General features: G+C 35.7%; 1 long non-coding RNA gene and 1 pseudogene across 2 annotated transcripts in view; both read right to left on the bottom strand.

The window, feature by feature from the left end:
• Positions 1-26659, bottom strand: part of LOC104653286 (uncharacterized) — a 951899-nt gene that overhangs the window by 849195 nt on the left and 76045 nt on the right. For both annotated transcript variants that reach the window (XR_746505.2, XR_012514083.1), the window contains exon 4: positions 4084-4172. This is a non-coding gene — a long non-coding RNA (uncharacterized LOC104653286). The remainder of the gene's footprint in view (positions 1-4083; positions 4173-26659) is intronic.
• On the bottom strand, positions 4181-26362 carry LOC120362205 (anaphase-promoting complex subunit CDC26 pseudogene; annotated as a pseudogene).

The following is a 26659-nucleotide window of genomic DNA, read 5'->3' as shown; positions in this document are numbered from 1 at the left end:
TAAGTTATTATTTAGAGACCTAGAATCAGCAGAAGGGAGTGTCTAGTTTAGAAGACGGGATTGTGGAGAAAAAGCTTCTTATGCAGATAAGGCCTCCAGGTAGCAGGCTTCAGAGAAACTAGACTGTAAATATTTTTTATCAGATTTTAAAACGTGCCAGATTCTTAATTGTCTCCCGAATCAGGGAAAAGACCTGGAAAGGGAAGGAGATGCCCTATAGAATATACATTTTCCCCATAAGAGACAGCTTCACAAGGACATTTCAAATGTGTCAAAGAAATATATTTTCAGTAAAATACTCTGTCTTCTTTCAGGGTCTGCAGTCTGTCGTGCTGGTATCTTATTGCTACAGATAATCTGTTTTTTCAGTCCTAAAGTATCTGTTTTAATGCTAATGCTGGTCAGTTGTGCCTAAATACTAAGGGGAGCAGAGTGTAATGAGACACATCCAATCTCTTTTTCCCATCACGACCTGAACTAGTTTTTCAGGTTAACTGAAATGTGCTTAGCTTAGAGTAGGGATCCATTCTGTTGGGTAGGAACCAGAATTTTATTCTGGGTTTACAAATTTTATGTTGCTTCGATATGCATTTTGAATATAAGTTTTACTTTCTCATACCAGAAGCAGGACTCATTTGTCCTTGACGCAGTTTCCAATAACACACCCCCTTCCTGTTCCTCTGTATGGTCAGTCCAGATATCACCTTTTACCACTGCCTTTTGGTGACCAACTCTCCAACCTCCCTATGGGTCATCCTACTTGACTCGACCTTCTTGTCCCCCACACCCTACAGGAACTGCATAGAAGTGCTGCAATAACCACCTCTCAATCACTGCGTGAGCCCGTGGAATTCACACCTGTTGCCTTTAAACCCACCAATCAGAAGGCCCCTATGGGAAGCCTGCTTGGGTAACTCCCTGGACCCCAAAAAAGACTTTGGTCCCACAGATGCTCTCTTGCTCCCAAATCACTGGTTGAGCGGCCCTGTCTGGGACAACTTCCTTACTCCCTCACCTTACGGTTGGCTCTGTGAGGCCGGCTGCCTTCTTCTCTTTGGGGGCTGTGATAAAAATGCTTCTGCCATTTCATGGGTTTCGTTGTACTGCTTCCTCTGCGTCTCACTTGACTAACACACCCAAATCTAGCTGCTTTTCTGTTCAGGGCTAGAATTTATAGCCACTCTCAAACGAGGCCTTGAGAGCAAATTGGAAGGAAATGATATCTACAAACCGTCTCTTCAGTTTCTTCAGATCTCCGTTCAAATTTCTCCTTCTCAGATTTAGGCCTTCTATGACAACCTTCCTATGTAACAGCACCCATTACGCTCTACCCTCGACCCTGCTTTTGTTTTATTGACGGCACACATTACCACCCAACATTATGTGTATATTCATTGTAGTTCTCCCGTTTTTTTCACTGTTCTAGTCCCAGCATCTAGAACATCTAACACAATGTAAGTGCCTCATAAATATTTACGAAATGAGTGAAGACGCCCTGGCTTTCTCACATGGAGTACTCTCATGGGTAAGCTGTCCCTGGCCTAGAACTGAAACTCCATGATGCTGCTGATGCTTCACTCCCAAGCCCACTTTTCTGCTGGGTCTCTTCACCAGTAGAGCCATCCCTCTAGCCCTTGAGGCATTTCTGTTAGATAGAGTCCAAGACTGACTCTCTTACAAACGGGCTTTTCCTCCGGCTCCCTAGCTTACTTCTACTCGGTGATTGAAGCGTTTGAGAAAAGAAAAGAAGTATATGTGGACTTTTTTTCTTTCTTTCTTTAGGACTGGTCTATCCTCACCCTGTTTATCTCTGCAGTGAGCTTCTGTACTCCAGAAAACACATTTTAATTCTGCTAATAGAGAAACTTTTCGTACCTGAATATGCCAAGCTCTTCTCTAGGCCTCCACGTTAGCTGTTTCCTTCGTCTGAGAAACTCGAAGCTTCTACCCATTACCCTAATATACCTCTCACCTGAGATTAAATACCACCCCCTTCAGTGGCCTCTGACCAATGGGCCTAGATCAGGGCCTCCTAATGCATTGTTTCTCAAACTTTAATGTAATCACCTGTAAGTCTTGTTAGTGTTCCCCGAGACCCATTGCCAAAGACTCTGATTGAATACATCTGATGGAGTTGGTAAATTTGTGGTTCAAAAAGCTAACAGGTGAGTCTGATAATGCTTGTCTAAGGCCCATGCTTTGAGAATCACTGCTCTAGATTCTCTGCTTGACACATTCAGCTCACCTTTCACAGCCCATTTTTATTTCATTTCTGTTGAAATCTTCCCTGATCATACCCGACAATGAATCACCCTCCTCTGTGTATAGTCTGCCTTGAATTATGGTTAACTATGACTGCAAAGTACTCAGCACACTTTATAATTAAATATTTAAACATATGTCTTTCCAGCAAAAGAGTAAATTCTATAAAGTACCTGTAAATTACTCAACAACAAATAACTTTAAAAAAAAAAGTACCCGCTTTGGAGTTGAGGAATATGGAGTTGAGACATGTAAAGTAATTTCCCCAAGGTCAAAAAACCACTAAAGATGAAGGAAGGAAAGATATGTAAGGAAAGAAACTATTCTAGTTATAAAACCCTGAAAGGCAGTGAAAATGCAGTCATTCTAGGACCAAAAATATTGTTAATGGAGGGCCTTGATGTTCACCTGCAGTTGAAAAATCTCCAAACTAGTGGCATAGAACTGAATGTGACAAAGGTTGAATTCTGTTACCTCTTCCCTTTTCCCATCTTCCCTTCCTTCCTAGGTCCTTCATCCTCATCACACACATGTACCTGCTTCTATGTCAACACGTACTGAGGTCTTGAATATAACCAAATTGGAATTGCTGATTGAGAAAATGGCTTAAAGGGTATCTGGGCGGTTTTAATTTCCCTGCAAGATATTAGGAACCTCCTTAGTAGAGAAGCTCGTTAGAACCCCTGAGACATACTTTTGTTAGGCCCCAAGGAAAAAAAATTAAAGGAAGTGAGTTGTTTAATGAACTAATACTCCCATTTCCATTTTTCAGAAGTCCAAATTAGAAGACCGATGCAAAGGCTTAACAGTCACATCCTCTTTACCAAGGTCATACACTGTTCTTTGCATTTCAGTGGATCAAAGCCAAGCAACAGATTTCTGTAAATGAAGGAAGAGATAAATGTATTTAAAATTAAGCTATGTAAATATGCCATATGACTATGCTTAGGAAATTCTTAACCCTCAACTCTCATGTGTTCATAATAGAGTACAGGAGTTTTTACCTCCATGAGGGAAAAATCTGGAAAGAGGACTTCTAGATTTTTCTAAGCCTCTTTTTCTCTGCCTCCCTAGCTTACTTCTCCTCAGCGATTGACGAGTTTGAGAAAAGAAAGGGAGTGTATGTGGACTTCTTTCTTTCTTTCTTTAGGACTGGTCTGTCCTCACCCTGTTTATCCCTGCAGTGAGCTTACCTGAACATGTTCTGAACCTGCGAGGGGAAGGCCTACAGTTTAGAGAAGTAAGGTCAATTCCAGGAAACTGATTCAGCCTTATCTATAACAAAGCTGAGCATGTTGGTGTCTGAGGGATCCCTGCTCTACTTCCCAACTGACTCTAAAATTCAGGAGAGGAGATGGGGGAATTATTTATTGCACCCCTAAACCCCAACAAGCCCTTGTATTTCAGACTTCTGCTCCTCTCAATTTTTTCTCCACTTGCCAGTCTCAGACTGACATATTCAGCTCACCTTTCACAGTTCACTTATTTAGTTTTTGTTGAAATCTCCCCTGATCACCCTGATCACAAATAGAATGAGCCATCCTCCTCAGTGTGTAGTCTGCCTGATGGTTAACTGTGACTGCAGCTGTCATCCTTATGAGATTATAAAACCTTTGTAGATAAGGACTATATTTTACTCCTGTTTGTGCACAGTGAACTCCACATTTCTTCCCAATACAGTATTCAGTGCAATGTCTTTTTCCATTCACTTATCAAATTTTTGCTGACAATTGGCTATGTATCAGGCCGCTTGTTAGATGATGGAACATAGACTGACGCAAGATAGATACAGGCCCTGCCACCACTTTGTTGAATAAATACCTTGACCATAGTGAGCCTTCAAGAAATTTCAGTTGATTTGCTGTAATAGATGAAGGGCTGCTTCCTGTGTCCCACTGTTCACCAAAATTCTGAGGGTTGAATCAGGAAAAACAGAGATGAACTGTAAGATCAATATTTTTTTCTACATATTTCAGGATATAACACACTACACTTTACATGAATAACTGTTCTAAACCTCCATAGTATCTAGTATTTACTGTGTTCTTGACTATGTACCTAGTACTTTATATTAATTATTTACACTTATTCTTCATAACCATACTACCAAGAAACTGATGCATAGGTTGTGAATAGTAAACAATCACCTAAAAGCAGATTTGAGGTTAATTCTAAAATGGATACTAGATATCACTTAAAATTATGTTATCTGCCATGTATATGCCTCATAGGTAGAAGAAAAAGAAATCTTTAAGCATTTGTTTACCCCTAAGAATACTGCACAGATTGATTATTCATTTTAATCCTTCTAACACCTCTCTTCAAAGAAAGTCAGTGTCTATTTTCTAGAGAATCATTCTCTGTATAAGTCAGAGTATAGCCAGGAAAATAAAAGTCACTCCATGCTTCTTGGGAAGCTGAGGTAGGAGGCTCACTCAAATCCAGTTCAAGTCCATCCTGGGCAACATATCAAAACCCACCTCTAAAAAAATAATTATTATTAAAGTAAACTAATTTTTTAAGTCAATCCAGGTATTTTGTACAGCAAGAAGTTTCACACACACACACACCCACACACCCACACACACACACATTGCAGAACCATCAGGAAGTTGGAGGAGCAAATGTCAAGAAGAACTCTTTTGGGAAATTCAAAAAAGCAGAGGTCAAATGCAGCAAAAAGCTTCCACCAGTGGTCTCAGATGTCTGCAATATCAAAGTGAGAGATTCTCGGGAAGTGCCCACAGCTGCAAGCAAGAACAGGAGCAGCTCTTCTGAAACAGCTCTTCTGCCTTCTAAACTTTGTGCTTGAGCCTTCCATTGACAGAATCTAGCTGGCACTCTGCTGGCAAGGGAAAAAGAAATTTCCAGTGTTCTGTGCTGCTGTAGTATAGAGAAAGTTTAAAATATCAGGGATGGAACTGTAACAATATCTGGTAATTTCTACTCTGGATATTCAGTGTCTATTCACAATCTTTGGCCAATCATCAACCTTCCAAGCAATAATAATATCAAAAACGCACTTCCAAGTAATATAATAAAACTATAGCTTATACTAACAAAGATACATGCGACTTCTCTCCCAAAAAAGAAAGACAAAAATCCCCATAAGTTACTATTTCAATGTTTGAGTAATATTTATTTATTTCGTAGTTCAGGCACAACCCATCCTTGATAGATAATTTATAATATAAATAATAAATGATAATGTTAATTCCAACCAATATGTATCACATGAAACAGTAGAGAAAGAGGGAGAAAAAGAAGCAGTTAATATATAGACAGGTATACACACACATACACACACACACACACACACAATATAGATATATATATATATATATAAAACAAAGTGAGGGTTTAAAAAATATACATAGTTACCCTTGATTCTGAAACTGTTCCCAAAGTCAGAATTGTTAAATTTGCTTCTACTACATTCCATTTTGCTTTTCCCATAACTAGTACCTAAACTTTTCATTGTTGGAAGATAGTTCATGGATCTCTCATTTTGCCAGATGTCTTTTGAGCACAGACACTGGCAGTAGTTGTTCTGGGATTCTTTTAAAGGATAATTGCATATCAAATCACCTTTGAAAACAGTCTGTTTTTCTTTCTCCCCCTTTCTCTCCTGTTTCATATGATATGTATTGGTTGGAATTAACATGATCATTTATTGTAGATGTTATAAATTCTCTATCACAAAGGAGTCATGCCTGAGCTACAAAATAAATGAATATTACTCAGACATTAATACAGTAATTTATGGGGATTTTTGTCTTTCTTTTTAAGAGAGTTGTTGCATGTGTCTTTGTTTGTATAAGATATAGTTTTATTATTTCACTTGGACGTGAAGTTCTGTAGGTTCACAATGTCTATCACTGGCACATGGCCAGTCAGGCTTAGAGCCCTTTTTAAAAGACTGAGATTTCCTTAGATCAGGGTCCTTCTCTTCTAATGCAACTCACTGTGTGTGTACCCACACCTGGCCATTTTCTATCACCATGTGGGAATTAGTACTTAAGGACCAGCACAGATGCTGACACTCTGCCTACTATTATTGGTAAACAGTAAAGTCTTTTTTTGCCTATCCCAAGAATCTCATGCCTTTTGGCAACATTCATGAAACTGTGACAGGCTAACTTGTTAGCTTGTGGCAAACTCTCATCTTCCCCACAACTCTTGACATTCAAGATTCTATACCTAGTAACCTAAACTTTTATTCCTGAAGAGCCATTTATTCCTGAAGGGCCATTTATTCCTCAAGCAATGTGTGGTCTTGCGTTTTCAGGTTGCTGTAGCTAGTCTGGAATTAACTTTTATCACAAAATGTGGAACTATTAAAAGACAACCCAGCAAAACTTTTGGATTCTCAACATACTCCTCTCTGTCTCCATTAAGAAGTAGCACCCTCAGTCCCCTTGACAGACAAGATCTGTCACATTAACAACTTTATTAACCCCTTTATTTGTTTCTCAGTCAAATGGTATAAGGAGCCCAAAGTGGTCAAGCGATAGTCTCAACCTCCACTTTGATGAAGTTGCTATTGAGTCCCCTGGTAGAAACATTTTTCCCTTGATAATTAAAACCGTAAACTGGCAGAGCTCAGGGCAAAAAGCAAAATTTTACAAGTAATCACTAAGAATTGTAGAGGCCACTTCTATTTATATTCTTTGGTTCCAGAATCTGGTTCCATAAGGTGCTATGACCTATGCAGCATTGTAACTAAGCTTTCAATAGATCATTTCATCATCCCAGTCATCAGTAGGTAATTTCATCATTCTATCAGGCCAGCTGTTTCCAGGAATTGAGCATGTGGAACTACAAGTGAATTCCATGGACGTAAACCTATATACATAATTTCTTTGTTGTTCTTTAGTCAGGAAATCTTGTGTACAAAAGATGATGAATAAAACATTAGATGATGGTGACGATGAAACATCATGCCCAAGGAAGACACATCTGTATCCAAAATATATGTCTATTTCAGATAAGACTACATAACTAGTAGGTGCCACTGGGGAACCGGGTCATATTGGAAGCCCAGTATTGTTCTTTGCTATTAGTAAGCTGATTAGTCATCAGTGATGGAAGCAAGATCAGGCTTGATAAGGGAAAGACTACACATTCAGTCTTTGCATAGCTTACAGTCCTGACATAATGGTCAGTCTTAACACACAATTCTTGAGTAAGCACTGGGATGACTAGAGAGAGAAGCTAACTTAGGCCCATAAACCAGATCTTCTGGTCTATATGATTACTGACAGTCTTTTATGCAGTAGAACCCTATAATCATGAGATACAAAAATAAAGTATTCTGTGGCTATTCTCAGTGGTTCACCTTCACATATCTCTTCTTTAGACCTACTAATCCACAATCTTTCACTTTTATTCCGTCCAAGTCTCTGATCACCTGACCAAAATTTCAGCTACTACCTATCAATGACATAATATAGATAAATATTATCTCAGACCATCACTTCTTCTAGGCAAAGTGAAAATCCAGATTTATGTTTGCACTTCCCTCCTAAGACGATTTTTCTTTACCCACTATCCTTCAGGGTTAACTCTGTGGGGATAGAATAATGTACCACTGTTGGTACCTTATTTGCTCCTTATGATGTCATAGGGTTGAAGAAAAAGCAATGCCACAAAAGGAGGTGTCACATGGGTTTGAGCCACCTGCTCAAGCAACTTAGCTTGTATCTTGGGATCTGCCAAAGCTCAACATTATGGAGGACACAATGCAATTGCTTAGGGCTGAATTTATAGCTTGATAAATTATGTCATATTCAGTTCATGATTAAACAGTTCCAGTTGCTTCAAAACTCTGGGCTTTCTCCTACGTTTTCCAGCTGTCCCACTCTGCATTTCTATCTACCATTATTTCAAGTACCAGTAGATCTGTTGGGTCATAAGGCTAAGTGTATTACCATTATATTGCCTGAACTCGTTGCAGAACTTTATTTTGTTCTGAGCACTAATAGAAGCTGAAAATCTTACCAGTTATTCAGTAAATGGATTAGAGTAGCACACTCCAGTGTACCTCAATATAGTATGTTGATATGGAATCCAAAGATGCTGTCAGTCAAGTCACAATCGAGATGGAAATGTGAGGGCTTAGTTCTGAGAACTTTTTACCTCTAATTTGCCAACAATACTGCATGCTCTCTACAGAGCAATCCAGATAAATCTTTGGCTGCAGGAAGCACTACTTCTTTACCACCTTTGAGAGTACCAAAAGAGCTTGAAATTCCATATGTTCAGTCTTTTGAGAAATTATAGAAGTCACTAAAGTTTCAAGCAGAAAACACACAGAATAAAGTGGTATTGTTTACTTCCTAGTTCTCATTTTGAGGCACTCTATGATAAAAGGAAGTTTTACTGAAGCACCCAACAGTGAAAACAATTGTTGCCTGACCTTAAATTAGAAATGACAGTAATATTAATAGAAGCCTTAATACAGAAACCATTTTGAGATAATCGTTTCTTGATTATAAATACTGAAGTTCTTACAGGCATGCAATCTTTATCAGAAATTCCAGCAAATATTTCAATGCTTGAAATCTATTGTTCTGGATCTAATATGATTTGGGGATAACCAGTTTAAGATGACAACATTAACGGCCCAATTAAATCACACCATGGCACTACAGTTTTCTCCCATTGTGGAAATTCACTGGAATTTTCCAAGGTAAAGTCCTTATCTTAAAAATCTGGAGATAAGAGTTTTGCTCAAGGAAGCTAAAGACTATCAGTCCTCTGTGGTTCTAGGTTGTTAAATAAATCTCAGAATTCATTTCTTAGCACTTGCTTTTGACTCAAAGAGTATAGGTCATCTTGGTTTATCACTAGGTAAAATCTTCAAAAACAAATCATTCTGTAATTGCGTGTATGATGTGAAATGAGGCATTGGTGATGTCTGAGTGGTTTTCAGAAAAATGTCAACAATTAGAGAAAGCTTTCTGTGATGTGACACTGAAATATAACATATTCCTCTGTATATCAGAGAACTGAAGTATTTTATTTCAAGATACCTGCTGGCAAGGGTTATTTTCATCCCAACCTATTATCTTGGTGATTACGTAGTAATGAATACTGATCATCTTAGTAAGGAGAGAAAGAATTTCCTAAATTAAATCACTCTGACTGGCTGAGTCATATTTTGGGTGGGACATCAATCACAATTTGACCTTCTCCAATAGTGCTGTTTATAGACTATCACCACTTTTCTAATAATTATATAAAATAATTCATTTTTAAATTGTCTCATATCAGTGAAGTATGAGCAATGTGTTTCTGCAGAGGGTAAATTTTTAAAGAATTCATGATGGATTATTGAGTTACAGTATCTATCTTTACAAATGAGAAAGACAACTCACAAATGGTTTAGCCACGAAGAAAAATGCCATAATATTTCATTTCATATAGATTAGTGAAACTAATATTCTATTGCATTCTTTATTCTTCCAAATTCATTTCCATTGAAATATTTTCCATTTATGCACCAAGACATTAAAACAAACAACAGTCACTGTATGCATCAGAGGAAAGCAGCCTAATGAAGTAAATCTAAAAGAAAAAGAAAAAGGCTCTGAAGCCATTTCTAATGCTTTTCCTTCCCATGTATGAAACTGGCCTGCTTAAATTAATAATCAAAGAGGTCAGTCATTTTAGAGTGGATGTTCAGGCCCCTGAAAAATTGAAAGCAATGAAATTATATTTTTAAAATCTATTTTCCCCATGAATTTCCATATCTTGACTTAAAATAGATTATGTTTAAACAGAAAGCTTCTTTTCTCAACAACTGTATTAATAAAAACACAAGAAGGAAGAAATCCCTGCCCAGGTTCCTCAAACAACATTGTACAATATAGTTAAAGGTTTTGACCATAGGTAATCATTATTTGCAATATATTTCCAAATACTTATTACTAAATAAACATGAACTCAAAAGAAGTGGTTTTTCAAGCAGTGCACCTCAGTTCAAATTTCAATAAAGATTTTTATCACTCATCAGTATGTACTTTGTTGTGTGAACTCAATGTCTAAATGAGATATTTTTCCTAATGTTTAAGATCTAAGTTCTTAGGGTAAAATAATATATTTTGGAACATCTTAAGACCACACTCAATTATTTACAATATGAGACGACCCTATCTTAAGAAAATCTCATCAAAAGGTCCTTAAGAGTATTTAGTGACTCAGTTCTCTTGGAGAGTACTCAAGACAGAGCACCTTGATATGGAAACACATCTTGTATTCTACAGCAAATAACATTCTAGCAAGGTCCCACATGTGGTAGCAAAGGGTAAATTTTTAAAGAATTTGACAGAGGCTCCAAATTTATGTTTACTCAGAAATTTTGTTATAATAAAAGAAAAATTAGGCATTACCTAAATATAATGCCAAGGGAAGATGGTCCCCACAATGTCCAGTTTCAAAAACAAGAAATAGTCAAACTTGGTTGAATATAAAGATTTTTGATTAAACTGCTCCACTTTTAACTCTTATGCTTTTTAAAATTGTTCTTAAATCTATTGGTAAACTTACCTCAATAAGTAACTTCCACACCTCAATAGATTTATTTTCATTGCATTATGGATAATTAATGCCCTTATAACCCCTGAAGAAGATGATTACATACATCAGTTCTTGTTGAGAAATAATTATAGATGAAGACAAAGACAGAGCTAAAGACTGAATCAAATATATACTCCAAGACAAATGCTGAATATATTTTAAAAATAGTTTCCCTGATGTGAACTTATTTTTTCTTCTACTTGCCTAATTCTAAAAATAAAATAGCTCTGTCCAAAAATACATTAAGCTGAGGGGTTTATGAAGGGATCCTAACTCCACTTAAACTCTGTGATAGCCACTGTACCTATGTGTTATGTTATTTCATTTAATCTGCACAAGAAAACTTAGTGATAGGAATAATCATTCCAACTTTACAAAGATGGAAATGGAGGTTCAGGAAGTGCAGTTAACTTGCCAAGGTCCACAGCCAATAAATGAAAGAAGCAGTTATGCCTGTGTCCAAAACGTGTTATTCCCAGTACATCATGTTGCTTCATAATCTAGTTATTTGGATTCTAGATACCAGAAGATGCTTAGAATGATGAAAATGTTATTTGCAACTGACCTTTTACAATTTATTTCAATAATTTTATGACTCATAATAGCATTTATTGACTGGCTTCTACTAACTTCATATCAGATACCATGGCAGGCACAGTAAATACAACAGTGGGCAAGGTGAAGTGTCCACTCTCAGGAAACTTACAGTTTAGACTGAGAGGAAAAAAAGTAGAAAGATTAAAATAATCACAAGCCATAATAAATGCTGGAAGTAAACAAAAAGATAAGATAGAGAATAATAACGGGAGATCTGAATTTTTCAGGTGATTTTAGGGTGATCAGAAATTAGCTATCGTCAGGGTCCTGCCAATGCTGGGACATCAACAACAAAGGCCAGTGAAAAAAGAAAAAAAATGAGACAGAGCTGAGAATCAACAGAGCAAGGAAACCCACTTGAGAGACAAACCTGTTAGAATATAAATCTAGATGGCCAACTACGGTTGGAATCAGAATAACCCAGAAAAACCTGTCTGGATGAAAAGGAAATGGATTAAGATCTAAAACCCCTAAAAGAGATGTGACAGAGCCTAAGCAAGGCCATAGGTATATTGTCAAGGAAACATCTCAGCCTTAAACAGAAACTGAGGTTCAGTAAGGCAACTGTGCAAAAAAACTACAGAGGTTGGACCCAAAGCAGGGGGCCAAAAGAAGATGGGGTACATAGTGCTAAAGGCATAAGAGTCTCAGATTTGTTGTCAATCAAGTAGCCTTATGCTATGGTTTCAATGCTCCCTCCAAAACTCCTGCTGAAATTTGATTGCCAAAGTAACACTGTTGAAAGGTGGGGCCTTTTAGAGGCGATTAGGTCATGAGGGCTCTGCACTCATGAATAGATTAATGCCATTATTGCAGGAGTGGGCTCCTAATTAAAGGATACGTTTGGTCCTCATTTGCTCTGTTTCAGGCACTTGTTTGCCATTCTGCCATGAAGTAACATGGCTTGCTAGATGCCAGCACCTTGCTCTTGGACATCCCAGCCTCTGTAACTGTGAGTTAAATAAAATGTTCTTTATACATTATGTTGTCTACGGTATTCTTTTATAGCAGGAAAAAAAATGAACTCGGACACCTTGGAAGAGGGAGGACACATCACAATTATTTAACTAAGGCCAAGTTAGTGGGTTTCTCATTGAGAATATAAACTCTTCTAGGATGAAGCTAAGGTCCCTGATATGACCAGGCTCCACCTTTTGAGATTTTGATCTGACTAGTCTAGAATGGGACCCCAGTAGGTTTTAAATGATTTTTTTTTGAGATAATAGAAGATTTATATGCAGTTGTAAGAGACAAGATCCTATGTACATTTTTCCCAGTTTCCTCTAATGATAATATCTTGTAACACTATATAGCACAGTATCACAACCAAGATATTGACAATGATATAGTCAATATATAGAGCATTTTCCTCACTTAAAAATACACAGGTTTTCCATTACATTGCCTTTTACAGTAACATCTGCTTCCCTTTTATCCTCATCCCTTCCCTAATCTTTGGCAACAACTAATCTTTTATAATTTCCATAATTTTTATTTCAAAATATTGTATAAAAAGAATAATACAGTATGTCATGATTTGGAGTTTGGCTTTATTCAGCAAGCATAATTCTGCAGTGATTATTTCAGGTTATTATCTGGAAGAATAATTTGTTCATTTTTGTTGCTGAGTAGAATTCTGTGATATAGATAGATACACCATAGTTTAGCCATTTATCCATTAAAGAATATCTGGGTTGTCTCTATATTTTGAGTATTATGAATAAAGTGATTATAAATATGTACATGTTTTAATATAAAATTAACTTTTCATTTCTCTTTGATAAATGCTCAGGAGTGTAATAATTGTTGCATGTTTAGATCTTTACAAAACTATCATGTTATTTTCCATAAGGGCTATATCATTTTACAGTCTAGCCAGCAACGCATAAGTAATCCAGTACATCCTCTCAAACAACTGGTTCTGTCAATATTTTTGATTGCAGCTACTTAGTTAGGCATATAATGATATGTCACTGTGGTTTACACTTGCATTTCCCCAATGGCTAAGAACGTTAAACATTTTTTCATGAGTTTATTTGTCATCTGTATATCCTCTTCAGTGAAATTTGTGTGTGTGCCTTTTGCTCATTTTTAATTAAATCATTTCATTGTGGGTTCGTGTATATATGTATATATCGGGTTGGTGCAAAAGTAATTTGTGGTTTTTGCAATTAAAAGTAATGGCAGAAACTGCAATTACTTTTGTACCAACCATATTCATACACATTTATTTTGTTTTATTTATTAATTTATTTTTACTGTCGAATCTTGAGAGTTCCTTATTAGATTATGTGACTTGTACATATTTTCTCCTACTATGTAGTTTTACATTTTATCCTCTTAGTAGGAATTTTGACTGAGAAAAAGTTTTTAACTTTGATGAGGTGCAATTTACCCATTTTTTTCATTTATGAACAATGCTTTTTGTGTCAAGTCTCAGGAGCTTTTTTCTACTTCTAGATCCCCAAAATTTTCTCCTGTCTTTTTTTCTAAAAGTCTTACAGTTTTTACATTTTATAATTTAAATCCATGATATATTTTTACTTTTTTTTTTTTTATAATGGCTGAGACGTGTTAAGGTACATGTTCATGCCCATGAATGTTCAATTGCCCTAGCAACACTGGTTGAAAGGCTATCTTCCTTTGATTGAACTACTGCTGCACCTTTGTCAAAAATTCAGTGAGCATACTTGTTTGTATTGGTCTATTCCTGGGATCTCTGTTCTATTCCATTAATCTAAGTGTCTATCCTCTGCCGCATGACACAGACTTTACTACTGTGACTAAATTTCAGAACTTCAAATTGGGTAGATGGATTTCTCCCATTTTATTCTTTTTTTTTTTCAAAACTATTGTATTCCTTTGCCTTTCCATATAAATTTTAGAATAACTGGGTCTATACCTACAAAAAGGTCTTGTTAAAATTTTGATAAAAATTATATTGAACCTGTATATCAATTTGGAAAGAATTGTTTTCTAAACCGTAAGCATGGCATGTCTCTCAATTTATGTAGAGGTCATATGATTTTTTTCATCATTACTTGTAATTCTTATTATGTAAGTCCTGTACATGTTGTGGTATATTTATAACTAAAATCTTTTATTTTTAACAATTGCAAATAATATTACATGTTTCTTTTTGTTCAAGTGTTCATTGTAATTATATAAAATATAATTAATTTTTGTTTGTTGATTTTCTTATCTCATGGCCTTTCTAAACTCATGCATTAATTCCAAAGTTTTTGTAGAGTCCTTGATATTTTCTATGTAGATAATCATATTATATAAAAACAGACAATTTTATTTCATTTTTGTGTTGCCTTTCTTGTATTGCCTTTTATTTCATTTTCTTGCCTTATTGTACTGACTGCTAGACTTTCCAGTAATAATACTAAAAAGAGTAGTGAAAGCCAGTAGCCTTGTCTTGTCCCAGTCTTAGGGGTAAAGCATTCGGTTTTTCATCATTAAGAATAATATTAGCTATAGCTGTTTCATATATGCACTTTATGAAGTAGAGGAAGCTCTACTCTGTTACTATTTTTCTGAGACTTTTTACCATAAACAAGTGTTAAATTTTGTCAAACACTCTTTCTGCATCAACTGATAGGGTAATGTGATTTTTTTTAGCCTGTTAATGTGGTTGATTGGTCTGAATACTGAAGCAGCATTACATGTTTGAAATAAACCTCACTTGGTCATGATATATAATTCTTCTTATATATTGTTGCATTTTACTTGCAAAAATTTTTGTGAAGAAATGTGTGCTTAGGTTCATAAGAGCTATTGAGTTGTAATTAAATTTTTGTACTGCATTCATCTAGTTTTAGTAACTAGATAATTCTACCTTCATAAAATGAATTTGTAAGTGTTCTCCTCTATTTTCTGAAAGAGACTATATAGAAGTGATGTTAATTTTTCTGTATACGATGGTGGAATTCTCCAGTAAAACCATCTTGTCTAGGACATTTCTTTTTTGGGTGTTTCTAAGTTACAAATTGAATTTTCTTTATATTTATAGGGCTACTCAAATTCCCTATTTCATGTCGGGTGAGTTACACGCTGTTTGTGTTTTTCAAGGAAGTGGTTCATTTTGTCTACACTGTCAATTTTATGTTTGTAAAAGTGTTCGTAGCATTCTCTTATTCTTTTGATATCTGCAAGGTAGGTTGTGATATGTTCTGTTTCATTTCTGATATTGGTAATTTGTGTCTGCTCTCTTTTATTCCCTTGTCCACCTTGTCAATTTTATTGTTCTTTTCAAAGAAGCAGGTCTTTGATTTGTTGATTTTCTTCTACTACTTTTCTGTTTAAAATTTAATTATTTTCTAATTTCTGTTCTTTGATTATTCTCTTGTTTCTGCTTACTTTGATTTTCTGGTGGGAGATTAGAATTATTTTCAAACTTTTTCTCTTTTCAAATAGACAAAGAGATATGTAAACAAAGTAAAAAGTAATGTGTAAAGTATCAATTTTCCTGTCTGCATTACTTTAACCATGTCTTATGAATTTTTATATGTGGTATTTTTATTTTCATTCACTTAAATGTATTTTTATTTCTCTTAAAACTTCCTTTTTGATCCATGGATTATTTAGAAGTATACTGTCAGTTTTCAAGTGTTGGGAGATTTTCCTGTTATCTTCCTGTTATCCTTTCTGGATTGATTCTATTATGTATGTAGAACATACTCTATATAATACAAATTCTAAATTTGCTGAGGTTTGTTTTATGGCCTATCTGGGTGTATGTTCTGTGGCCATGTAAAAAGAATTTGTATCCTGCTGTATTGGGGTGGACCATTGTATAAATATCAATTACACACCGTTAGCCAATGTGATTTTCAATTCCTTTACATCCTTATTGGTATTTTGTCTAGTTGCCCCATAAATTGTTGAGAAAGGGATATTGAAGACTCCAACAAAAATTGTTAACTTGTCCTTTATTTCTCCTTTCAATTTTATCAGCTTTTGCTTTACACATTTTGCAATTCTGATTATCAGTGAATATATAGGTTGGTGCAAACATAAACCTATATTAGTAAATATAGGTTTAATAAACATTAGTAAACCTAATATTTAAGATTACTATATCTTCTTGGTAGATAGAACCTTTTATCACTGTATAATATCGCTCTCTGACTCCAGTCATTTTCTTTGCTTTAAAACTTATTTCATACAATATATCAGCTTCTGCTTTCTCTTAATGAATGTTTTTATCATACATATTTTTCTATTCTTTTATTTTCAGTCTGCCTACATCATACAATGACGTGAGTTTCTTGTAGATGGCATATAGTCAAGATAATTTTTTAATCTACCCTACCAGTCTTTGTTTTTTAATTGTGCATGGAGACCATTTAAATTTAAGGTAATTATTGATTTGTTAAGACTTAAGTCTGACATTTTATTTTCTGCTTTCTGTTAGTTCTCTCTATTTTTTATTTTTCTGTTTTCTTTTTTCTGCCATCTTTTAGGTTACATTCTTAAATTTTTATATTTTGAAACACTATCTACATTCAATTTTGATTTATCTGTAGTGTTTCTAAGTGCATAACTTCGCAGAGCGGTTTGACTGATTGCTTGAATTGTTACTATATAGATGTAACTTAACCAAAAGCTATGAGTCTTCTGGTGTCTCCATTTTATTAGTTTGAGTAAATATAGAAACTTGCACTCCCTTTATGTCTTCCTTTGCTCTCACCCATTTAAAATATAATTGCCTTACTTATTTCCTCTATCTGTATTTAGGACCATTTCAGATAGTGTTATAATTTTTGCTTCAACTGTAAAACTTAGATACTTTAAAAGAGAAAGAAATTATATTCTATTTACTCATATTTCTACTTCATGTGTTCTTTAAGTATGAGAACTACAAAGGGGTACTTCAAGATCAGGCTCTATTCTTTTTTTTTTTTTTTTAATTGTACTTTAGGTTCTGGGGTACATGTGCAGATCATGCAGGATTGTTGCATTGGTGCATACATGGCAATGTGGTTTGCTGCCTCCATCCTTCCATCACCTATATCTGGCATTTCTTCCCACGTTATCCCTCCCCAACCTCCCTACCCACTACTGTCTCTTTTAGTTCCACTGTCATTGAAACTAATGAAGCAAATCTTCTGTGATGGCTTCAATGCCAAAACTCTGCTATATGCTTTCTTAACTCAATCCTAAAGTTTTATAATGGTATGTACAAAATTGAAGTTTACCAATGTTCTTTTATGGCTAATTTTATTAAAGTCTTCTAGCAGTTTGGAAAGTGTGAAGTAGAGGCTGGTTGCAAACAACAAAACTGATATAATCAGTTTATCACGGATCCAACATGGACAAAAGTATCAGCCCATTTTTTCTGTGGAAAAAAAATAAAACTACTCATAATCTGAAAGCAGATATTTTAGACAGGGAAGCTAAATGTCTGTTTGGTTCAGTAATGCAACTTTTATTGAATCAAAGTTCTAAGGCTTAAGCCTGCAGATTTTATTGCTTTTATAAGGAGAGTGAGAGTGATTCTGTAGGGATTTAGGAGACAGGAATAAATTCCTTTCTTTCTGGACCTTGGAATTGTTGAGTATTCCTAGGGGTTGGGGAAGGGAGTGTGGTTGGAGTTGGTGGGGATTTCTGTATTGCTAATGGAGGGAAGGCTGAGAATTTGTTTAGAAAGTTCCCTACCTTGTAAGGAAATCCAACCCTATAGAAAAGGTTTCAAAAGTTAGCTGATGGTTTCCACTTATCTTTTTTTTTTAAGACAAGGTCTTGTTCTGTCACTCAAGCTGGAGTGCAGTGGCATGATCACAGCTCAAGCAGTCCTCCTGCCCCAGCCTCCCAAGTAGCTGAGACTACAGGTATGCACCACAGCACCCAGCCAACTTTTTAAATTTTTGACAGAGATGGGGTCTCACTATGTTTCCCAGGCTGGTCTCAAATTCCTGGCCTCTGGTGATTCTTCTGCTTTGGCCTCAGATAGAGAAGGCCAAAGTGCTGGAATTACAGGCATGAACCACCACACCCAGCCAGTTTCCATTTCTTAATGGAGAATTAGAAACAGGCTCTATTTTAAGATTGTTAAAGTGGTAAAAATGAGAAACAGCCCCTGCCTACATTGCAGCAACCATAAGCAGGGCCAGCAGTGGTGAGGCATAGCAGCTTGATGAAGAAGCAAAGCATATCATGAGGGAATTTGCCTCTTAGCACATGAATACAGAATATGAGGAACTGCTCAGAAATGACTAAGGGGCACAATAAAGCCAACCAAACTCCTGGGATCCAAGATTCCTCAGTGTCTATTCTGGGGTGGAATCAGTCTATCTGCACCTTTAGCAAGCTCCTAGATGCTTCCAGCACAGTCAACACTGGGGCCTCATTCTACTGGAGGTCACAAGGCAGTGGTTCTCATGATTCAGGATGTTTAAGGAGCTCCTGTGTGCTTGCTAAAAAGAGAGATCCCAGGGCTCCAGTCCAGAGAGCCTGATTTATGTCTCTCATTTTAGTAAGCACTCAGATAATGCTGATGCAGGCAGTCAAGACAACACTTTAAGAAAAATAGCCTAAAACTTTACAGCATTTTTATCAGGTATTAATGTGAGACCTATAGCAAAGAGTCAAGCCATTTCTTACATAAAATAAGACAATACATTTTAGTTCTTTACATCTTTGGCTAAAAGCTATTCTCTAATCAGTAATGACTCCAAGCTTCATTTTGGAATAATTAGCTTAAATGTGAGCACTAGAAGCTATTATCTAAAATGAATTCTTCTTAAATATCAATACGTTACTGTTTCATATTTTAAAATCAGTAATAATTTTATTTTGTTCCTCCATCCACAACTTTTTTTTTTTTGACAGTCTCACTTTGTTGCCCAGTCTGGAGTGCACTGATGCAAGCCCTGCTCACTGCAACCTCTGCTGCCCAGGGTCAAGTGATTCTCCTGCCTCAGCCTTCCAAGTGGCTGGGATACAGGCATGCATCACCATGCCCAGCTAATTTTTGTATTTTTAGTAGAGACACAGTTTTGCCATGTTGACCAGACTGCTCTTGAATTCCTGACCTCAGGCAATATGCCTGTCATGGCTTCCCAAAATGCTGGGATTACAGGCGTGAGCCACCATGCCAGTCACAATATTTTTTGAATGTCTACTATATGCAAGAAATAAAGCATAATAGAGAAAACAATGTTAATTTTAACAAACTTGTTTCAGGTACTTTAAAACCAGTGAGTTTCTAGAATTAGTGAACTAACATTTCTTGGCCTTCTAGATAAGATCAAGTATAGGTTAGAATTAGTGAACTAAACATATCTACTAGGTATTCCTGTCCATGGAAAATGTCTAATTATATAAGATTTAAAAATAAACATTTTCTTAAATAATGATTATGCACATAAATCCCTCCCTTGTGTACTGCAATTGGATTTTAAGTCCTTCATTTATACATTGCTATAAATCTTTTGTTTGCCATTTTAATGATTTCCCTAATTCATTTTAGAAAATTTGTAAATTTGTTTATTGAATTTTTGTATTCAATAACACTGCATCATGCTCAAAATTGTAGTGTTTATTTTTATTATTTGCTTAGCTAAGTCAAATTCTTTTTTTTTTTTTAGAATTTTTTTATTATTCTTTAAGTTCTGGAGTACATGTGTAGAACATGCAGGTTTGTTTCATAGGTATATACATGCCATGGTGGTTTGCTGCATCCATCCCCCCCACCATAAAGAAAAAAATCAGGTAGGTACCATTGTTAGATGGGGATATTGCTATTGGAATATATGAATGTTCAGAGTGACAAAAGGTAGTTTTTAAAAATTCATTTCCAAAATGTCAACATAAGAAGAGTATTTCAGATAGCTTTGAGTCCATTTTTTTACTACAGCAGTGTAAGTATTCCCAGGAAAAATTAGCTTCTCATCTTAGAGTTCACAATTACAATCAACATTATAAAAATATCTTTGAAATATGCTTCACTGTTTTGACTTCATGTAAAATATTCATTCATGAGCTTTTATAGGATTTGGTGAATTCTCAAATGTCAATACTAGACCAATATTTAAATGGAACATTTAACTAAACTTTTAAAATAAGTGGTTCACAAAATTGCTTAATATGTGCTGATTATTTTTATTCATTTTAATTAACTGCACTACAAATTACCAAATTAAATCACTAGCAGGATAGTGCATGCTGATCAGATCATAGGAGTCACATAAAACTGTGAGGGAAATGGAGTCAGATTAAAGCTATAATTAAGTATCACTTCAGTCACAGAGGACAAATGGAAAGAAAAGGTAAATCATTCAGTCAAATGTTGCCAAAAAATGGTGGAAATCAGAAATTAGAGCCTGAGAATTAACCCATTAGCCAAATGATGAGTTATGTTCATACCAAGCTCCAAAAGGCTTTTCTAAGAGCCATGTATCTATCCAAATATCTTCATCTTCAAAGTATTACATTACTAAAAGTATTATAAGAAATTGTCAGCCTTCCTTCTTGGAGTTATCTGAATTTCATGTTTTACTTGTTTCAACAGACTAAATTGACGATATGGGAATATAAGAGAAAGGGCACATGTTATTTATAAACAACAATTTTGTTATAATTTAATGTCTTATTGTAAAAGGCTGACAGAGATACTCTATATTCAATGCCTGTGGAACCACAGATTCTAAATGTCTAGCAACCTGTTTTAGAAATCTGTTTTATGTAATTCTAATTTTCATTAACTACGTTAGAGTGTTGTATTCACTGGTTCATGGCACTTATCTTGAATGTTCTTGCTGAAGTTTGTTGCACTCAGGCAGTTAGAAACTATGATAAGTCAAAACATAGAAAAAAAATCACATGATATATTATTGAGAAAGCCCACATCACACATGAAAATATGAACTGCTTTCGTGAGGAAAATTTTATTTTCAAAAAATTTAGAAATTCTATCCCAAAGTGTTCAAGGTCATTCATTATTCAAGTCAGTATGCCAAGAACTAGTATATCTCTATACTGTTTATTAAAAACACTGCATACCCATCCTCAAAGGAGAAACTATTGAATGAATACATTAAACACAAATTATTGTATTTAATATGTCTTTTGATCAGTTACACAGCTCCCATCATTGCTTCCACTTAAGAAAAATGGCCTCATCAGCTGATACTTCATGCTTTTAACCCATCTCTTTTTTAAGCCTTTCCTAACACTTCTTCCCTTCGTTTTCCTATTCCTGTCCTAACTCTTCTGGTCCCTCTACCATATTTCATTGCCTTCACTAAGTGGCAGACAGTGCTAAGGATTACTCACCATCCATTCTCACCTTCTTCTTTTTTAACATTGATTTTGTATGAAATATACATGTGCTAGGTTAAAAATACTCATCACTCGGTCTCCCAAGTAGCTAGAGGTGAGCTGAAGTTAATTAAATGGGTCTTACCAAAAGCTGAAGTTGGGTCAAACCAATTAAATGGGTCAAACCAAAAGCTGAAGTTAATTAAATGGGTCTTACCAAAATAATTGCTTCAATCAAGGTATTAGAGGCAACTTTTGACTTTCGTTCTCTCCTTTTTCTTATCTGGAATTGGAATTCAGTACCTAGAAGTACAACAGCCATCCTTTGCACATAAGGACCCAAGGCCACATGCCAAGGGCAGCAGAGTAAGAAGCAAATAGATTCCAGAAAGTTGATTATTTTCTTAAATGGTGTCTTGCTGTATCAGAAAAATGAAACTGCTATTTGCTTAAGTCACTATAAACAGGCTTCCTTTTCTTTTTTTTTTTTTTTTTTTTTTTTTTTTCTGAGACAGAATCTCAATCTGTCACCCAGGCTGGAGTGCAGTGTCAAGATCTTGGCTCACTGCAACTCTCGCCTCCCAGGTTCAAACAATTCTCCTGACTTAGCTTCCCAAGTAACTGGGATTACAGGCACCTGCCACCAGGCCTGGCTAATTTTGTATTTTTAGTAGAGATGGAGTTTCACCATGTCGAGCATGCTCACCTAGATCTCCTGACCTCAAATGATCCACCTGCCTCGGCCTCCCAAAGTGGCGGGATTACAGGCATGGGCCACTGCGCCTGGCCCTCTTTTATGTGTAATCAAATGTTAGTACCAGAACAAACAGGAAATGAGTGATCTTTCTCCTTACATTAACATATATATAAATGCTTAAACTAAAATCTTTATTTTTTCCTCACACATCAATAAAGATTTTTTAAATAAGGGAAAACAAATATTCAGCCAAAATAATTTAAATACACACACAAAATTGTTAAATATACATTTTGCTAATTTTTGTTTTTGTCAGTTTTGTCGTTGTTATTGTTGTTTGGGGGTTTTTTGCCCTAAATTAAACAATTTTTTAATATTATAGGCCATAAAAACTAAAAATTAATTGTAGTGGTTTAAAAAAAAGTGGCTAATTTTTTATATCCCTCCTCAAAGAGGAAGTCTATGACCTTTCCTTCTTGAACCCGAGCAGACTAGTTGTGACTTGCCTGTTACCAACAGAATTCAGCAAAAGTGACTGGGTGATTTTCAAATGTGGGTCAGCCAGAACAATGCAGCCTCAACTTTGTTTGCCTGAACACTTGCACTCGGAGCCCTGGGTTACCCAGTAAGAAATCCAGCTACTCTACAGCCACCATTCTACAAGGATGCCACATGGAGAGGCACTCGAGCTATAAGGGAGTCCTAATCCAAATTATTCCAGCCCCAGAACCAAACAAAGGAGTGAACAAGACTTTGGACCTCAGTAATTGAGTCCTTCTCCTGGCCTTTTAGGTTTTTCTTAGACGTGACCAGACATCATGGAGGAGAGACATGCTGATCCCATTGTGGCTTGTCCAAATTCTTGACCTATAGAATATGTTAGCAAATTAAAACAGTTGATTTAAAGATTCGATTTTATGATGATCTGTTTTGTAAAAATGACAGCCAAAACACTGAGGACAGCTACTTCCTCACATTTAAGAATATGAAAAAAGGAGGTAAGTTTCTCAAAATGAAACAATAACACATGTTAATGACAGGAATAGTATCTGAGAGGAATGAAGCAATAATCCAAACAATATTTTACATTTACATTGTGTCTTTGAATCCACAGTACTTAGGACTCATTACAAATTTAACTACCTAACAACAAAATACATAGAAATCTCAATTCACGTGTAGCGGTACTAAAATTCCCTAAAAAAGATAGTTGAAATAATAAGAAATAAAAATCTAAAATCAAAAGATGACATCAAACTTTCTTTTATTAACTTTTATTTTAGGTTTCAGGGTACATATGGTTTGTTACGTAGGTAAACACGTGTCACAGGGGTTTGTTGTACTTATTGTTTTATCACCCTGGAATTAAGCCCAGTACCAAATAGTTATCTCTTCAGTTCCCCTCATTCTTCCCACCCTCCTCTTCAAGTAGACTCCAGTGTCTGTTGTTTCCTTCTTTGTGTTCTTAAGTTCTTATCCTTTAGTTCCCACTTATAAGTGAGAGCATGGGGTATTTGCTTTTCTGTTCCTGTGTTAGTTTGCTAAGGATTGTAGCCTCCAGCTCCATCCATGTCCCCTCCACAGACATCTTATTCCTTTTTATGGCTGCATAGTATTTCATGGTGTATATGAGCCACATTTTCTTTATCTAATCTGTCATTGATGGACATTTAGGTTAATTTCATGTCTTTGCTATTGTGAATACTGCTGCAATGAACATTCCCATGCTTGTGTTTTTATGGTAGAAACACCATATGGTCAATTTATATTCCTCTGGGTATATACATAGTAATAGAATTGTTGAGTCAACTGGTAGTTCTGCTTTTAGCTCTTTGAGGAATCACCATACTGCTTTTCACAATAGTCAAACAAATGTATACTTCCACCAACAATGAATAAGTGTTCCACTTTCTCCATAACCTCACCAGCATCTGTTGTTTCTTGAAATTTTAATAATGGCCATTCAGATTGGTATGAGATGGTATCTCACTGTGGTTTTGATTTGCATTTCCCTTATGATAGTGATATTGAGCTCTTGTTCAAATGCTTCTTGGCCACATGTGTGTCTTCTTTTGAGAAGTGTCTATTCATGTCCTTTGCCCACTTTTTAATGGGATTGTTTGCTTTTCTCTTGTAAATTTTTTAAGTTTATAGATGCTAGGTATTAGACCTTTGTCGGATGCATAGTTTATAAATATTTCCTCCCATTCTGTAGGTCGTCTGTTTACTCCATCAATAGGGTGTTTTGCTGTGCAGTTCTTAAACTTAATTAGATCCAGATGTCAATTGTTGCTTTCATTGTGATTGTTTTTGGTGTCTTTGTCATGAAATATTTACCCATTCCTACATCCAGGATGGTATTGCCTAGGTCATCGTGCAGTGTTTTTATAGTTTTCTGATTTATATTTAAGTCTTTAATCTGTTTTAAGTTGATTTTTGTGTATGATGTAAGAAAGGTGGCCAGCTTCAATCTTCTGCTTATGGCTAGCCAGTTATCACAGCACCATTTGTTGAATAAAGAGTCATTTCTCCCATTGCTTATTTTTGTCAGTTTTGTCACAGACCAGATAGTTGTAGATGTGCAGCATTATTTCTACACTCTTCATTCTGTTCCACTGGTCTATGCACCTGTTTTTGTATCAGAAACATGCTGGTTTTGTTACTGTAGCCTTCTAGTATAAAGTCAGGTAACATGATGCTTTTTCTTTTTCTTTTTCTTTTTGTTTAGGATTGCCTTGGCTATTAAGGCTCTTTTTTAGATCCATAAGAATTTTTAAATAGTTTTTTTTCTAGTTTTGTGAAGATTGTTGTTGGTAGTTTGATAGGAATAACATTGAATCTGTAAATTGCTTTGGACAGTATAGCCATTTTAATAATATTGTTTCTTCCTACCCATGAGCGTAAGATGTTTTTTCATTTGTTTGTGTCTTCTCTGATTTCTTTCAGCAGTGTTTTTTAATTCTCATTGTAGAGATCTCAACAAATCCAGGAATTGGCTTTTTGAAAAAAATAATAAAACAGATATGCCACTAGCTAGACTAATAAAGAATAAAAAAGAGAAGATCCAAATAAACACAATTAATGAAGGGATGTTACTACTGACCCAACAGATATTAAAAAAAAAAATCAGAAACTACTATAAACACCTCTATGCACACAAACTAGAAAATCTAGAAGAGATTCATAAATTCCTGGACACATACATCCTCCCAAGACTGAGCCAGGAAGAAATTGATTCCCTGAACAGACCAGTAATAGGCTCCAAAATTGAATCAGTAATAAATATCCTACCAACCAAAAAAAAAAAGCCAAGGACCTGATGGAGTCACAGCCAAATTCTACCATATGTACAAAGAAGAGCTGGTTCCATTCCTACAGAAAGTATTCCAAGAAAGTGAGGAGGAGGGATACCTCTTCAACTCATTTTATGAGGCCAGCAGCATCTTTCTTTTTTTTCAAAAAATATATTTATTTTTAAAAGCAAAAAATCCGATCAGTTTTATAGAATCAAATTTTCCAGAGACAAACCAGAGTTTGGATTCCAGCTTAGAGTGCAAGTTAAGCATCAGTAATCTCATGCAGAAGCATTGATCTCTGACATTCTGCTTGACTGCAAGCACTCAATTCTCTAAATCTGGTTTGTACTTCTGCCATCATTTTACTCCATTCCACAGCTCTGGCATGCAAGATAATCCATCTCTAAAATTCAAGACTTCCAAATTGAGATGAATGATTATTGGGCTTGGGTTGGGGTTTATAACCAATCCAATCATTGATCATTTGTTCCAGACTCTTGGGATCACTGCTGAGCCCAATAGCTCCTTCTCCATCACTGCCTCCTATGACTTCCACATCTTCCTTCTGTTTCTTATGGGTCTCCAGGTCCTTTCGAATGCTCTCAAACTCATCACTGTCATTAAACTTTAGCTCTAGGCATGTTGGTTTTCATCTCAGCATACTGAAGTCAACACTAAAGGCCAAACACAGTGAACTATACTAGCAATTCACAGGATTATCCTCAGCATCTAAACGGATCCTAAATGTGTTCGTCATTCATTAAACAAACGCTTCTTGTGTTCCAGTTACAAAGTTAAAAGGTACAGTCATAATCTCTTTTCGAGCCTGCTCAGCCCCTTCCCGGAACTTCAGCTCCCCCAACAAAACTACTCGAGGCTAGTATCATCTTGATACCAAAACCTGGTCGAGACACAAGAAAAAAGAAAGCTTCAGGCCAATATCCGTGGTGAACATGTA

Source organism: Saimiri boliviensis, chromosome 15, assembly GCF_048565385.1.
Source record: "Saimiri boliviensis isolate mSaiBol1 chromosome 15, mSaiBol1.pri, whole genome shotgun sequence".
NCBI classification, from domain to species: domain Eukaryota; kingdom Metazoa; phylum Chordata; class Mammalia; order Primates; family Cebidae; genus Saimiri; species Saimiri boliviensis.
Note: the sequence above shows the minus strand (reverse complement) of the source record. Positions and strands in the feature narration are given on the sequence as shown.